A 17,901-nucleotide genomic window follows, 5' to 3' on the forward strand; every position below is an offset into this window, starting at 1 on the left:
AAAACATTCAGGACATCACACCAACTTTTATCTTAAAAAAAAAAAAATGCCTTAGGAACTGGGCCCATAGCTCAAAGCCTTGTAGGAGACGCCAGAAGCTTTAGAGATGCCTTTTTACTTGCCTGTTCTGCTTGCATTTCTTAAGTCTTTCTGTTCTTACTGTGCCTTTGTGCATTATGCCCTTCTAAGGCCCACTTGTAAAACTGCAGGATGCTGATTTCCTTACACATAGTATAATTCTCACAATGGATATTTAAAATTTATAGCCAAATCTCCCACATGAAGGTGGTCTGGCAGCCATCATTTTTTCCTTCTGAACATAAATGACTATTAACTTGTTGGCGTTTTGCAGACAGGTTTTCATGAACTACGATATTTTACTTAAAATCATTCCAAGAATAATGTCAGACTTCATAATTGCCTTACCCGTGACCACCAGCAAGCAAAAATCACCTCCACTGCACAGCTTACATTAAAAGGAATCGAACTATAACTAAGGTCAGAACTGTGGGCAGACAGCTCCTTTTCTACAAGGAATCGGGAATATACCCAGAAGTGGCACAGAGATTAGATTATATATATCTATACATTGATTTCTGCAAGTGTAGGAATATGCTGTGAGAATAGATTTTGTAGGCCGTTTCAGATTTGAAAAAAAATTGGCAGATGGTTTGACATGAAAACGAAGCAATAATCAAAATTCACTCGCAGTGGCAATAGAAATATTTCAGTTTGTAGTGGGGGGCTTTTTAGAACAAACGTTCCCCAAATGCCAGACGATGTTAAAATGTTCATTCATTCAGAGCATGATCAGACAAATTTGCAACATTCCTACATGTAAAAGCAAGTGTACATATATATGTCAGGGTTACATTACTAACGATCCTTACTCAGGAAAAGTTGCCAGTTATTCTGAGAGTGTGCCCCTTCAACTGCTTTCATGTTAAAATGTTCTTTCTTTATGTAATTAATACTTTCCACAGTAGATAATTGTCAATCTGTGGAAAGATTTGATATTGTCAACCTCTGAATTTGGTTTTTTGGAAATGTTAATGCTACATGAAATCAAAAAGCCTCAAAACCTGAAATGGACTGCATTTTCTATTTTCCAGGCCACTGGTTTGCTCTCGCATCAATTAGCCTAACAAAGGACAGGGCAGGAAGTCAGGCGGGGTGGGTGGCACAAGACCTGAGACTAGTTCTCAGGCACAGTCTCAGTCAAACACACATGTTTGCACGGAGAGCTGTGGCCCCACCCCCACCCCCACAGAAACCCACTGAGAAGGAGTTTACAATTGTTTTCTGTTCAAGAACCAAAAAGGAAAAAGAAAATTGGAGAGAGAAGAGAAGAATGAAAAATGAAATTGGGGCTGGATGTGGTGGCTCACGCCTATAATCCCAGCAGTTCGGGAGGCTGAGGCGGGTGGATCATGAGGTCAGGAGATGGAGACCATCTTGGCCAACGTGGTGAAACCCCATTTCTACTAAAAATAAAAAATTAGCTGGGCGTGGTGCTGTGTGCCTGTAGTCCCAGCTACTCAAGAGGCTAAGGCGGGAGAATTGCTTGAGCCCGGGAGGCAAAGGTTGCAGTGAGCCAAGATCTCGCACTGCGCTCCAGACTGGTAAGAGAGCGAGACTTCGTCTCAGGAAAAAAAAAATAATAATAAAGTTCATTATGCAATTCATAGTTCCGTTAGGACCTTTCTTCAAAATCTTTTTGATACTTTGCATTATTTCATATCATTGCTAATGAATGAACTTTCTAACACATACTCAAAAGAAAATAGCTCAGAGCATGCTACCTTGGGTAAAATTGCTTTTCCTGGATCAGGCTTTCTGTCTTCAACTATAAAAAGAAAAAAGGGAAATGGGACCTAATCAAACTCCACAGCTTCTACACGGCAAAAGAAACAGTCATTAGAGTGAATTGGCAACCAACAGAATAGGAAAAAATTTTTGCAGTCTACCCATCTGACAAGGGCTGATATCCAGAATTTACAAAGAACTGAAACAGATTTACAAGAAAAAAACAAGCCCATTCAAAAGTAGGCAAAGGATATGAACAGACACTTTACAAAAGAAGACATACATGAGGCCAAGAAACATATGAAAAAATGCTCATCATCACTGGTCATTAGAGAAATGCAAATCAAAACTACACTGAGATACCATCTCACGCCAGTTCGAATGGCGATCATTAAAAAATCTGGAGACAACAGATGCTAGAGAGGATGTGGAGAAATAGGAACACTTTTACACTGTTGGTGGGTGTAAATTAGTTCAACCATTGTGGAAGACAGTGTGGCGATTCCTTAAGGACCTAGATATAGAAATTCCATTTGACCCAGCAATCCCATTACTGGGTATATACCCAAAGGACTATAAATCGTTCTACTATAAGGACACATGCACACGAATGTTCATTGCAGCACTGTTTACAATTGCAAAGACCTGGAACCAACCCAAGTGCCCATCGATGATAGACTGGACAGGGAAAATGTGGCACATATACACCATGGAATATTATGCAGCCATCAAAAACGATGAGTTCGTGTCCTTTGTAGGGACATGGATGAACCTGGAAACCATCATTCTCAGCAAACTGACACGAGTAGAAAATCAAACACCGCATGTTCTCACTCATAGACGGGTGTTGAACAATGAGAACCCATGTACACAGGGAGGTGAGCACTACACACTGGGGTCTGTTGGGGGGAAATGGGGGAGGGACAGTGGGGGGTGGGGAGTTGGGGAGAGATAGCATGGGGAGAAATGCCAGAAATAGGTGAAGGGGAGGAAGGCAGCAAATCACACTGCCATGTGTGTACCTATGCAACTATCTTGCATGTTCTTCACATGTACCCCAAAACCTAAAATGCAATTTAAAAAAAGAAAAAAGAAAGAAAAAAAAGAAAAAAGGGTTGGACTCAGTTGCTAAAGTGTCCCCCAACACTATCATGGCACACTCATTGACTCCTTTATCTAACAAATAGTACTTTGAGCCTCAGAATAGGTTGCTGAGTGGGCAGATTTGAATGGAAATTAGTGAATATTAAGGATTACTAGCAATTGCATAAAGTGCTATATGCACCACATTTAAAGATCTATTTTCATGTATCATATTGTCCTTTTTTTTGCTTCTTGAAATTCTTCTTTCATCCTGTTTCTTTCTGACTGAAAGCTCTGTGTAGCTTTTCATTATTAAATGAAATAATCAGGCCTCTCACTCAAGTGCCAGGCTTTGCAGGTTAATAAAAATTAGTGAAGCCAGCTGAGCGCAGTGGCTCACACCTGTAATCCCAGCACGCTAGGAGGCCGAGATGGGTAGATCACCTGAGTTCACGAGTTTGAGACCAGCCTGGTCAACATAGTGAAACTCCATCTCTGCTAAAAATAGAAAAAAAAAAAAAAAAAGGAGAAGAGGGGGGGGGGGAGGAGGAGGAGGAGGAGGGGGAGGAGGAGAAATAATAAGCTGGGTGTGGTGGTGTGCGCCTATGATCCCAGCTATTTGAGAGGCTGAAGCAGGAGAATCACTGGAACCCGAAATGCAGAGCTTGCAGGGAGCAAACATGGGTCCATTGCACTCCAGCCAGGGGGAGAGTGAGACTCCAACTCAAAAAAAAAAAAAAAGAAAAGAAAATCAGTGAAGCGATTCTAGGAGCACAGGGGCAAATGAGCCCGTTCTCGCCCATGAAAAGGGACTGTGGCCACTCAACTCTAGCGTCAGATGGCCAAACCTTAAAGGAAGATAAAAGTTGCCAAATCTTTCTCTTCCTTGAAAAAAGGTAGAAACCTGATCCTTTGGGTATATTATCTTATTGTCTTCAGAATTTTAGTATCAAACATAATAATTATGTTTAAAATTTCCTAAACCTGATGGCTGCATAAAAATCACAACTGTCCCAGCACTTCAGGAGGCTGACGTAGGTGAATCACCTGAGGTCAGGAGTTTAAGACCAGCCTGGCCAACATGGCAAAACCCCGTCTCTACTAAAAATACAAAAATTAGCCAGGCATTGTGGCAAGCACCTGTAATCCTAGCTACTCAGGAGGCTGAGGTAGACAGAATTGCTGGAACCCAGGAGGTGGAGGTTGCAGTGAGCTGAGATCATGCCACTGCACTCCAGCCTGGGCAATAAATAGAGCAAGACTCTGTCTCAAAAAAAAGAAGGAAAAACCAGAAGTGACAGGTGGACAGTTTGCTTGTTTACAGTTTCTGAGATTAAAGGATTACTGTTCAGAGATTCTGAGAACCAACCCTCTTTCACATAGCCCTGAGTTATTTTGGGGCCCCAAATACACACCATTTCTTTTCATTTTATTCTTAGAATCAGCCACTGAGTCCAACACTCCCAATATATAGATGAGGGCACAGAACATGGGCTTTGTTTTTTGTTTTTAATTTTTTGATTCAGTGGGCACATGTACAGTTTTTCCCATGAGTATATTGTGTGGTGCTAAGGTTTGGGCTTCTAACGATCCTGTCACCCAAGTCCTACTGAATGTAGCACCGGATAGGGAGGTTTTCAGCCATTGTCCCTCCCACTCTCTCCCGTTTTGGAGTTTCCAGTGTTTATTGTTCCCATCTTTGTGTCTGTGTGCACCCATGTTTAGCTCCCACTTATTATTACCTTTTTTTTTTTTTTTGAGATAGTCTTCCTCTGTCACCCAGGCTAGAGTGCAGTGATGAGCTTGGCTCACTGCGACCTCCACCTCCCAGGGTCAAGCCGTTCTCCTGCCTCAGCCTCCCGAGTATCTGGGATTACAGGCGCCTGCCACCATCCCTGGCTAATTTTTATATTTTTAATAGAGATGGGGTTTCACCATGTTGGCCAGGCTGGTCTTGAACTCCTGACCTCAAGCGATCCACCTGCCTCTGCCTCCCAAAGTGTTGGGATTACAGGCATGAGCCACCGCAGCCCACCTTGGCTCCCACTTATAAGTGAGAACAAAAACATGGGCTTTGAAAACAGACAGCTATTGTTACAAATTCCAGTTTTGCCATTTGCTACTTGGTGAAATACACTTAACTATTTTGTCCCTAGCTTTAAAATAAAGTTCAGGGCTGTGTGCAGTGGCTCATGCCTATAACCCTAGCACTTTGAGAGGCTAAGGCAGGAGGATTGGTTGAAGCCAGGAGTTTAAGACCAGCTTGGGCAATACAGGAAGACCCTGTCTCTACAAAAAAATTAAAAATTAGCTGTGTGTGGTGGCAGGAGGGTGAGGTGGGAGGGTCACTTGAGCCTGGTAAGTCGAGGCTGCAGCGAGCCATGGTCGCACCACTGCACTAACTCTGGGTGACAGAGCCAGACCCTGTCTCTAAAGAAATAAAGTTCACAGTTCCCCAGCACTGTGTTGTAAAATGGTTTCACCCTCTTTTCCCCTCCTCTTGCCAGGCTGGAAGTGTCTTTGGATTCACCTTGAGTCTTCCACCTGGACTGTTCTTTGCCTATCACTTACCTTGTTTCTACAAAAACTTCAAGGCCTGACTTGTATCCCCGTCCCATATGTGGCCTTCTTAGACCAGCTCAGTCTGAAGCAACTTCTCTGCCTTATCCTCCCATAAGCATTTGTTTTGCCATCACCCAAAGTCTGTTATCCTTTATCTCATTCAAGATTACAAGGAACGCATTGAAAATGATCAACTACCATGGTCAAAGTCTACCCTGAGTTAGGAAGAGCCAAGTGATTTGACAAGAGAATGCTCTTAGATATTTTCTACGTTCCAAATTTTGATTAGTCCTAAGCGCCATCCCTTACATAAACTCGGTGATAAAACACTTTCACATAGGATAATTCAGAGACTTGGAAAAGTTACTTTTGATGATTTCCTTTTCAAAACCAGTGAAGACCAATTTCAGGGGTTTTTTTCTATCCTGCTGAACACCACCAGTATCACTTATAACTAGCGTGTACCATCGCGGCTGCTTCCTCTTGTACCCCAATTTGTGGCCTCAGTTCTAAGCTGCTAAAAGATCCTGTGCTAATCTTGCTCTGGGCTATGTTCAGAGCTGCTGGTGAAATGCTTTGGATACACTAAGATACACAGAAGCCTTAGGAGTGTTTTTTGTCAAAGCCTTGCTTTAGTGATAAACTCTGCTCTGGAAGGAGATAAGTAATGCCCTCCTGCGGCAATCCATTTCAATATCTGTCCACCAGAGGTTTCTCTGGAGATTTATTTGCACTAAGCTCCCATGATGTCACATAGGGGTGGTGATCTGGAAACAGAATTAGACAGAAGTGTTTGGGGGAATTATTCTAATAAATGATTGGTCCGGGAGGATGGTGAAGGGGGAACACTACCCTAATGGGCCTTTCTTACTGGAGATAAATGATCGACTGACTGCCAACCGTCCGTAATCTTTCAAAGCTCATAAAATCTAGCTGAACAAATTAGCAAGTGCGCATGATGTACCTGGAGTCCAAAAGGAACAAATACTGCCCTGCACATAAAGCATCCTTATGTGTGCTTATCGGGAACTGTCCGTAAAGCTTTGAAAGTTTCATTATGTGGCCAGAAAGTCATTGGAAGAACAAACTGGGTGTTGTCTGGCTGGACAGTAACTCAAGACAAGCATATGGCAGGATGGAGGCGGGGCAGCCAAGGAGGCACCTCATCAATGGAGTCCCCCAAAGCCCAAGGGCACCACACACCCTAATTGCTTTTTCTCCGTCTCCATCGAGTACAGCACACCAAGGCGGTCTCCGTGGCCTCCACACTCCCTTAACTTGAGCGCATTCGTGATATGTTTTGAGGACTCTCTTTTGCCTTTAAATTGCTCCTGAGAGTTACTTTTTCTGGACAAAAATGTGTGAGGTGAGCATTACCATGTGATTTCCAAAAAGTTCTACATATTTCTAGAATGGGTGAAAATCACTTTAAGACCATCGATCAACCGAACAAATAGATACAATCTAAGAGTTTTCTATTTTTAACTTCAACTCAAGTTCTACAACAGCCCTTTTGGGAGCATCGTGTGGGAAAAGGCAGAGGTAATTCCCTTCATCTCAGGACGCAGGTCCAATGTCCTGTTCCTGTCAGCAGCACGTTTACCGTCTGGTTCTTTCACCTATTTCCACGCTCATCCCAACCCTTCAGAATTCTTCCCTGCAAAGCCCCTTTCCAGTGCCGAGGAGCAGACTTCAACAAAGGCACGTCAAAGGCTCATCTTGGTGTGCGGCTAACCCTGTGAAAATGAGCTCCCTTTGGGCACAGAAATAACAAAAAACAAGAAAAGGAAAATTGAAGACTACTAAATTTTGTATTATGGAAATTACAGGGAGTCCAGACTTGTGAAATTTCATCAAGATGAGAACTACATAATTTCTCATACGAGCCAGAAATAGAGTGTTCCGGAAGCCCTGCCCTGTGAGCAAGTCACAGTAAAAGTCAAAGGTGCTTAGTAATGTTACAGACACTTGGGCCTTCATTCATTCAGACATTGGAATGTGGTCTGCCGGTTGCCAAAGACCTGCCTCAAAAGTGGAGAGAGACAGACAGAGAATGAATAACATGCACCAACCTAAAAAACTTGTTAAACTATTGATCATTAGAGTGAAGTGAAAGCCATCAAAATGTCCTAGCAAGCCCTGTCTGGCCTCCTCAAGCCCCTCTCCTCCCCTGCCTCCTGATTTCTTGCTTCCTCCAGCCACCTTGGCTCTTTGCTGTTCTTTGAACATGCCAAGCTTTCTCCTTTGCCTGGAACAACCCACCCGAATATCCACGTGGCTCCCTACCCCCCTCCCTTTCACTTGCTCCTATACTCTGTCCCTCACTCTTCATCATGCTGCATTTACCATCTGATATTCTGTAGATTTGGTTGCTAGCTGGTTTATTCTAGTTGGTTTATGCTGTTCTGATGAAAATCACCTGTGTTTTTGCACTTGCTGGCTGGACTTTATATTGATACAGGAATGTATACGCATTTGCTATAACTCTAATATATTCCATGGAATTAGAAGTAATGTCATTTTGCTGTTTTTTTTTAGGAGATCTCTTGGTCCCTTAAAATTACTTCTGAGTCCTCTGAGATGGAAAAAACTAAAAAATAAGACTGAATGTCACTGCAGCAGAGTGTGTCTCTCCTGACTAGCGTGTCTGCTTTAAGAGGGTGGAGGCTTGTGCTTTGTTTATCGCTAGATCCCCAGTGGTAGATGCGATGCATGGTAGATTCTAGGTGCCCCACATACCTTAGTTCAATAAATGAATGTCTGAAAGGGTGAATGAGGCACCAACATATGTGGCTCATATTCTTTCAACTCCCTTGCAGAAATGTGTTCTGGGATGACAGTATTCTGCTCTTAGAAAGAGTTGATTTAAAAAACATGACTTTATGTAAATGATGCTCTTTGCCACCCATTCAGAGTTTGAAAACATGGGCCATTTTGTTGCCCAATGTCTCTCACAGAAGGATCAACACAATAAATTCCTTCAAGAATCCAGGGCTTGGCGATTTCTCCAGAGTAACACATATTTGCATCTTTTGAAACTGACTGTGCAGACCACATAGCACTTTTCTCTTAGCTTAGCTGCCAGGAAAATAATTTAATACCACTGTTGCTACTAAGTCATGGAAAGCGTGTGTGTGCAGGAGGCTGTCCTAATTACAGTGACCCGTGCTTTTGCACTGGCTGGTTAGACTTTACACTGACACAGGAATGTATACGTGTTTGTTACCTCTCTAAGATGCTACACAGGATTAGAATTTTGCTGTTTCCTAGGAGACCTCTTGGTCCTTAAAATCACTTCTGAGTCCCTGAGATGGAAGAAACTAAAAAAATATGACCAAATACCATTGTAGTAGAATAAACCAAAAGAAGAGCCATTTGCCAGACCATGGGCAGATGAGAGAGAGAGAGGGGGAGAGAGAGAGTGAGAAAGAGAGAGAGTGAGAGAAAGGGAGAAATGGGGAATTAAAAGAGAAGGCCCACTACTGATGGAACCAGGGGAAGACTGCATGCTATGGCCTCCAAACTAACCAAACGGATCCTGGAATATTCATTACTCAGTGGAGTGCAGCACTCACGTTGGCCTCTGTCCAAGCAGGTTTAGTGGGAAAAGTATTAACACCTGCAAGGTGGTCCCACAGCAGGGTCCCCAAGGACAGAGGTTCCAGTATAGCTGGGGAAGGCAGGAGGAACAGGCTGATCCCAATACCACAGGGTCTGCTGCTAAGTGACAAGGCACTATATCATGTAACAAACTGCAGCTTTAGAATGGGAGATGCTGGAGGAATGATTGAAACCCATGTGTCCCACAGATGGACATGGAATGAGTGAGCAGGGCTGCCCTTGGAGAACATGATCTACATACCAGAACAGGCACGGGTTTGTTTAGGTATAAGCCATGGCAACAAATTTTAGCCTTGCAGCTCTCAGAGCAGCTGTACAACAGGGGCCTTGGGCAAGGCTAGCTGTGGCGTTCCTGGACTCCCTACTCTGGGCTCTGTTGTATTATACCTTCAAACAGCACCTAAGTGTTAAACCTTCAGTTCATTTGCACAGCACAGCTAAGAAAACAAAGCAACCCCCAGACCTCCCCGTGTGGCTGTAAGACAACCTTTCCTCTTACCTCCTCTCCCAGAGTGAAGTGGTTTTCAATAGTTTGAAAAGAAAAAAAAAAAAAAAAACCTGCCTATTAGTTTTAAGGGGGAAAGCACTGAAGAAATGGATTATGATTTAAAACAAAAACAAGACAATTCTGCAGGAGAAGCCCAAGTCATTGTGGGGAGTTTGATTGGATGTGCATCAAACAGCACAGACCCGCAATCTCCCACAGCTGTGCGATTAGAAGAACTGGGGGAAGCTTCCAGCTACGTCAGCTACAACTCTTGTTTCTGAGAACTTGAGGAATCCAGAGGCCTTTTGCTGGTTCTGCAAGTTAGAAGTATCTTCTGCTAAAAAAAAATTAAGAAATTAAAGTGCCCGATGCTTACTTCCTGCTTGTTTCATGTACTGAGTTCTCAAGGTGTTTTTAAAAGAGTCACTTTTGCCTTTTTTTTTTTTTGAAATGGAGTTTCTCTCTTGTTGCCCAGGCTGAAGTGCAATGGAGTGATCTCACCTCACTGCAACCTCCACCTCCGGGGTTCAAGCAATTCTCCTGCTTTAGCCTCCCGAGTAGCGTGCAACTAAAGCCCACTAATTTTTGTATTTTTAGTAGAGATAGCGTTTCACCATGTTGGCCAGGCTGGTCTCAAACTCCTGACCTCAGGTAATCCACCCAGCTTGGCCTCCTAAGGTGCTGGGATTACAGTTGTGAGCCACCATGCCTGGCCTGCCTTTTTAATAATAGCCATTCCATGCTAAAAAATAAATAATAAATAAAAACAAAGTGTTCACAGTGACATAGAGAGTAGAATGTTAGCTAATGGAGACTCTAAAGGGTGAAGGGATAAGGGTGGGGTGGGAATGGGGAAGATCATGACGTGGAATTGTTTACAGGGGCGATGATAGTCAGTTGATACATACCCAAAAAGTCCTAACTTGACCACTATGCATGTAATGAAATTGCACATGGACCCCATAAATTTGTACAAATAAAAAGGAGGCCAAGTGAGGTGGCTCACACCTATAACCTTAGCACTTAGGAAGACTGAGGCCAGTGGATCACTTGAGGTCAGAAGTTTCAGACCAGCCTGATCAACATGGTGAAACCCCATCTTTACTAAAAATACAAAAAAATTAGCTGGGCGTGGTGGTGCAGGCTTGTAATCCCAGCTACTCAGCTGGCTGAGGCAGGAGAATCGCTTGAACCTGGAGGTGGAGGTTGCAGTGAGCCAAAATCGTGCCACTGCAGACCAGCCTGGGCGACACTGCAAGACTCCGTCTCAAAATAAATAAGACAGACAGAAAGAAAACAAACCCTAAAATTAAAAGGAAAATAATTTTTCAAACAAAAGAGTTACAAAGGAAAGTGTAGAAGACACCAATCTAGTCAATTTTTACAGAGCAGAAAGCCCTGTTCAAACCTGGTCAAGTGACTTGTGCAGTATGGAAGAAATAATAAATGACCAGCCGGCAAAAGACACAAATCCGTTGCCTCTGACTCCATGCACGCTCTTCTATAATTCACTCCTGCCACACTCCCGTGAGGTTTATTGTTAAATAGTAGAGAAATTAACACTCTTAATCTGGAATGATGAAAAAAATCTATTGTTAAGATTTAATTGAATTCCAAATTCCCTTGCAGGGCTCACATCCATTGCTGGGTTTAGCGTTCTGGCTCCGGCAACAGCCCGGGCAGGATCTGTTGTACCAGTGCTGCTTTTCACCAGTGTCAGAAATTCTAAAAGAACAAAACACGATGAAAAAACCCTGCAAAGTTCTCAGAGCAGATCATATTTTTTAATGTATCTAATTTTCAGAAATCAAAGCATGATTCTGTGATTTTAGACACCAGAGGAGAAAACACTGGGCTTTACCTTCAGGCTCACAAGGTTCCTCAGCATTCTCTTTTGTGACCTCTAAGCCAGACCCTCAAGTGTGGTCTGTGGACCAAAAGCACCAGCAGCATCTGGGAGCTTGTCAGAGATGCATGGGTATCGGCCCCACTCCACTCCCACGGAATGAGAATCTCTGGAGGTGGGCCCCAGGCGAGGCACTGAACACAATCCCTGGGTCCTTTGCTCGCATACTAAGGTAAGAAGTGTTGGTCTAGATCTAGAACAGGTGCTTCCCGAAGCGTGCTCCCAGACCAGCGAGATCAGCTTCACCTGGGAACTCGTTGGAGCAGTGGAGTTTCATCTTGCTCCAGCCCTTCTAATCAGAAACTCTGGGGGTTGGCCCAGCAATGTAATTTTAAAAAGCCCCCCAGAAGATTCTGATGTACACCAAAGTTTGAGAACCACTGGTCCACAATGTAAAGAGAGTTACAACTCAGGACATTCACCCTAAACAAACAGAAGGGATAAACCAGTGTTTCCCAACTTGTATGATGTAGAATAGGTGTTAAGTAAAGGGTTCATGGTCAAATATATTTTTCAAATATGTAGTTAAAACTGTGCAAGACTACTCAGCTTAAAGTTGTGTTATGACTCTCTGAGATAAGACAGTTGATGGTAATCCCCAGTTTACTTGGGATCGCTTAAGATTTAAGCAATAGCAATCCACGTATTTCCTAATATGTCTCATTTTCTGAACAAAGGATTAAAAATTTGAATTTGTTTTTTGAGTAATACCTCTTCTCCAGCCTAGAAAAAAGGGCTGACTATGTTGTCTGACGCACACTGTCTCATGTGTGTCACTGCAGTTCTCAAAGACTGAGAATTATCCTCTAAGAAGATGGGAGAACACACTAATGAAGAAATGCAGGTTCAACCAAGTTATGTAGTTTTTCCAAGGCCAGAAGATTCCTAAGTGAGGGAATATTGGCTAGAGTTGATCTACTGGGCAATTGCCAAGGGTGCCAGTCTGTGAAGAGCTCTAAGACCTTGCTGAAAACATTACAAGATGGAGACCATAGTGTGGTTCTTGGTGAGAGAACTTTGTGGGGCTGGACGTGCTATTCTGATAAGCAGCTTAGAGTCAGGGACTGAAACTCCTAAGAGAGATTCCGGAGCAACACCAGGTAACTCCTGGCCAAAGGCCACTTTTCTGAGTGTGTGTGTGTGAATACGGGGCAGAGCTAGGTGATGAGAGTATTTAACAGGCTGGTCTTTGTTCCCAGTTATTCTCATTTTTCTCCCTCCTCATGATAAAGTGCTCAGGCTTCTCTCTAAATAAATGTTTAATACTAATTTAACAAAGCAACATAATTGACTTGAAAGGGATCCAAATTATTAGCCAGTCTGTGGCACTCCTACATATAAATTCAAGCTGAGTAGCATCAAGATTCATGCTCAGGTGGATCTTTTAAATGCCAGTACCTGTGTTCCTCATAAACAACATCTTTTCCTTTAAGAATCTGACTGTTATATTCACATATAATTGCTATATTCAATTACTACTGGTTAATGCTTCTACTTTAACAGCTGTTTAAGTTGGTCTTAAGATAAACTGTAATCCCTGAACCTATTCCACTGGCTACCCTCATATTGGTGTGAGAATGAAGTTTATTAGTAGGAGAATAAACTTTATTACAATCCTTTCAGGAGAGATTCTTTAGTGATTTTTTTCAGTTTTAAAATTTGGGGTAACTAAATATTTTCAGGACCCTTTGTTACAACTTGGAACTCAGGCAAGCCTTCCAACAAAGTCCTAGATCTTAAATGAGAGTAAAGTCAAACCACACAGATTTCTGAAATGTAATAAATGTAATAGAAGTTGAAAACACTATTTCATCCATGTTATTTTAGTTTGAACCAGTTTAAGAGCCTAAACACTTAAGATTTCAGTCACAGCAGTCCATTCACATATTTCATGATACGTCTCATTTTCTGAACAAAGGATTAACAGCTTGAATGTAAGAAGCAGGTGTGAGCACTCTCAGTAGGTCAAATCCTTACCCCCACCCAGACAAGTCGACAATTTCTGGGCACAGAACTTGGCATGCGTGAATTTTGTTTCAATATGTTTTCCATAGCTATAGCTTAGAAAGTCACATAGCCATATCCTACCCAGACTTCCATTCCTAGTGGCAGAAGTATTTGCTCTTGATTAAAAGGTCATGCAAAACAGATGTGAGGGCAGCTGGATTTTCCAGCTACGCTTCAGTGGACTTAGCAGTGGTGCCTGTCATTACCAAATAGTAGAGAGATTTCATTTCCATTGAATAAAACCAAGAATCTTATGCAACCTTGTCAGTCTAATTGGGCATATATGCAATTTCTTTTCCCTCTCGTGGAGGTCCCACCTTTTCCATCCTTCGTTTTTCAGACTCACAGTCTGGAACCAAATCCATCAAACAGAAAAGGTAACAATTAACTGGGTGTCAACCATTCTGACCTGTTTTTCTATCAACTTATAAATAGGTATTATTGACCTTGCTGTGTGAACGTAATTTTAATTGCATTTCCTACAGTCTTCTAATCTGTTTGATACCACATTTGGTGTTATCTACACTTCAAATCAACTTTCTCTCCCTATTTCTGTGGTTGTTTTATATCCACAGTCGATAGACTGTGAAATGTACTGAAAACACAAAGAACAGCAAATGGTGCATTGCAGAGAGGACTATCAGCTCACAAATACCCTTGAAGAACAGATGGTCCAATTGCAAACCTCACAAATATTGACATCTGTGTAGCAGGCAACTGCATAAGTCAGAGATAGTCTTTAAGTTTTACATACTACAGCAAAACTAAATACTTTCTAACAATATCCTTTACTAACTTAATATATGGGAATTGTCCCTTATTAATAAGAAGGACCTTAAGGGAATGTGTTTAAGTAATAAATTTCCTCCCTAGGCTATTAGAGAGTCTAAGTCTCAGATTTGCTTTAATAACTGTGTTTTTAGAGACTCGTGTCTCTGAGTTTTCATTTTCTCATGTGTAAAATGTAGATTTAAAAATACTTGACTCTCAGAGTTTCTCCAATTATTAGAACTTTACAGTATACTAGTATATCAAGTAATATAGCACACAAATTGCAAAGACGATACAACAAATGTAAGCTGTTACAGATCTGCTGGGCCTGAGCCCTTCGTGGTTTAGTTTATTGAGAAGGGGAACTTGTTAATCTCTTTGCTTTCTATTTCTAAATATGAAAATCATTCATTTTTTTACATGACAAGGATTGGAGTTTATACAGAAGTTTCTATAAGCTGAAATCCCAGTTAACTAACATAAGCTTTCAATTGAGAATATTTTATTCATTTTAACTGTAGGAAAAGCATTACAGTAGAAGAAAATGAACACACACAAAAAACCCCTTTGGTTCTATCTTAGTATATATCCAACTAAATCTCTGAAATATTCAGAACTACTTAGTTATACTGAATATTTAGAGGACAGACCTTGAAAAACACAATCAATGCAACATTGTTTACTTTGCACATTGAAAGCATATTCATAAGAGGATTTTTTACAAGAAAGAACAAAGTCGGAAGATTTCTTATTTGACTTTATAATTCACCAATAATATACAGTGACATTCTAGATAATGGAAGCTTCAATTTAGTTGAGAATCCAGTTTCTAGTTTGCATTGAGTGCCAATTATCAATTTATTGACTTGCAGGTCTAAATTTCATCAACTTTGTGATAGTAATCATTTTTCCTCTACAGTGATCATGATGCTTTGTCCAGAAGGGAGCAGAAGGAATCCTGCAGACGCAAGGGGCCTCTCTTCTGGTTCTGGGTGTTACATTTGTTTTTTTCTGTGTGGTCCATCAGAGCACATGTGTGTGGAGACAACTGGTGCTCTGCCCCAGCTGTGCTTCCTGAGCACACAGTCCCTCAGGAACTTCACATCCCAGGCTGGGGCCTTGTGATCACCTTGCTTCGTGACATGGGTACCATGTATTCTGGGCCTGTGCCCACAGCAGCACCCAACTCTCTTTGTGCGCCAACCCATCAATCTTGTCTGCATTCCAGAAGATTGTTTCCTTGTCCTCGGAACCTCAGCAACCCACAGAACAGTTATTTAGTGGTCTAAAACCACTTTCTCCAACAAGGTCCTACCCCCAGCCATGTGGCGGGGATCTCCTTCTAAGCTTGTCTTCTTTGGGTCCTCTCTCAGCCCGGGCTATCCTTTAGAAGATATATATATATATATATACACACACATATATTTTTCGAGATGGAGTTTTTTATATATACATAGATTTTTTGAGATGGAGTCTCACTCTTGCCACCCAGGCTGCAGGCTGGAGTACAGTGGCACGATCTCGGCTCACTGGAACCTCCGCCTCCCAGGCTCAAGAGATTCTCCTGCCTCAGCCTTCTGAGTAGCTGGGATTACAGGCGAGCGCCACCACAACCGGCTCATTTTCGTATTTTTTTAGTAGAGACAGGGTATCATCATGTTAGCCAGGCTGGTCTGGACCTGCCTCAGCCTCCCAAAGTGCTGGGATTACAGGTGTGAGCCACCAGCCTGGGCTGAGGTCACTTTATATTTTTAGTTACTCTTCTATCACAGCTTAATAATTCCTTATACTCCATAATAACTCTTAAGTTATTTTGTAATTTTTGTCCTCCTGACGGTATCCAGATTTATCTACCAGGGGTAACCACTTTTCCCCCTCAGCTGTAATTAATATTCTTGATTATAATCTACGTCGATACAGTCTAAGGTCATCCAGAACTTCCCAGATATAGGCACAAACAAACTATAAGAGATTCAGATCAATTTATCTTTTCTAGGGGCAAAAGAATTCAAAGCATTTATAATGTACTAGAAAAATCACTAAGCAGTAGCATAATAATTTACAAAAGCAGAATGAATTGCAAGTTCCAGTTAATTAAGCTGGAATTAATTCAACTTGTATTTCAAAGTTCATAGTTGAAAAGCTCCATGGATTCCTCTGTTCTCCATTTCATTCAGTTAAGGAGGCTGAAATTGTCAGGATTCTAAAGGAAACAGGGATAGAGAAAGCTTCCGGGGTTAGATGACATCAATATAGGTTAAGTAAGCAGTTTTATTTATGCCAAAACTAATATTGCTATGATGTAACTGGAGTTCCATTTACTTTCTCATTTACCAAGGGAACAACTGGGCATATTAGTAATAAACTAGGATAGAAAATTTAAGACACACCTGAAGGTATTATACTGTACTCAAATTCTTTAAACAAAGAAACAATGGTAAGTTAGAATAGCACCAGTTGTGTGTGCTTTACAAACAAAAGAAAGAAGAAAGAGGAAAAAAGAAAAAAACAAACCCCATTATATTTGAACTAGAGAGCAAATATGAGTTTGGAATATGAAGAGGAAAAATAATTTGGAACCCAATTAGGAAACTTCAGAAAGAAAGGACAGAAACTTTGTCCTTTGAAACACAGATGCATAAGAGACCGTGTCAATCAATTCATGGACTTGGCATAGAAGTGGTTTTCCTTGGGAACTATATTTACCATATTTGGGAAATTGAAAAATTATATTCCTTGAGAATTCTAAATTGCTTTATTTATCTATCCAAGGCCAGATCAGTGGTTTTCTGACATGGAAATATCCTATTCTACACTAAACAAGAGCTCCAAGCTTTATTGTGTGTTATTACATGCAGTCACAGACAGGACAAAATAAAAACTGCCTTCTTGGCAAACTTCTATTTAATAGGGCTCCCCTAGTGCTCTGCCTTTAATGCAAATCACAAAATGCATCTCACTTTTCCCCAATCCCATGTTCAAGGTATGAAGGCCGCATCTTTCTTTCTTTTTTTTTTTTTTTGAGACGGAGTTTTGCTCTTGTTGCCCACACTGGAGTGCAATGGCACACTCTCGGCTCACTTCAATCTCCACCCACCAGGTTCAAGTAATTCTCCTGCCTCAGCCTCCCGTGTAGCTGAGATTACAGACATGCGCCACCACACCCAGATAATTTTTGTATTTTTAGTAGAGACAAGATTTCTCCATGTTGGTCAGGCTGGTCTCGAACTCCTGACCTCAGGTGATCCACCCGCGTCGGCCTCCCAAAGTACTGGGATTGCAGGCTTGCGCCACCGCCCCCAGCCGCTGCACCTTTCTTATTAATCATTGATGCAATCTTGCCACCTACCCAGACAACTTCTAAATCACAGAATCAAGAGTAAAAGTTCTGTAATACAATACTATAGACAAATGGTATACAGTGCTATAAATTCTCCTCAGAAAATGAACAGTTTGGCAAATCAGACACTTGCTACATTAAAAATAATATGCATATCTCCTTAGTATGAAAAATATACAGGCAACATTTGGGCTCCGTGCTTACTGAGTTAAATCCTCTCATTCATATGTACAACACAAAACCATATCAGTCTGAGATTTCTGTTAGGTAGACATGTGTCCTAGCCCCTTTCCTCTGTTAAATTTTAAATACTGCAAA

Source organism: Sapajus apella, unplaced genomic scaffold (genome assembly GCF_009761245.1).
Source record: "Sapajus apella isolate SASKATOON/1434 unplaced genomic scaffold, GSC_monkey_1.0 scaffold45, whole genome shotgun sequence".
In the NCBI taxonomy this organism is placed as follows: Eukaryota; Metazoa; Chordata; class Mammalia; order Primates; family Cebidae; genus Sapajus; species Sapajus apella.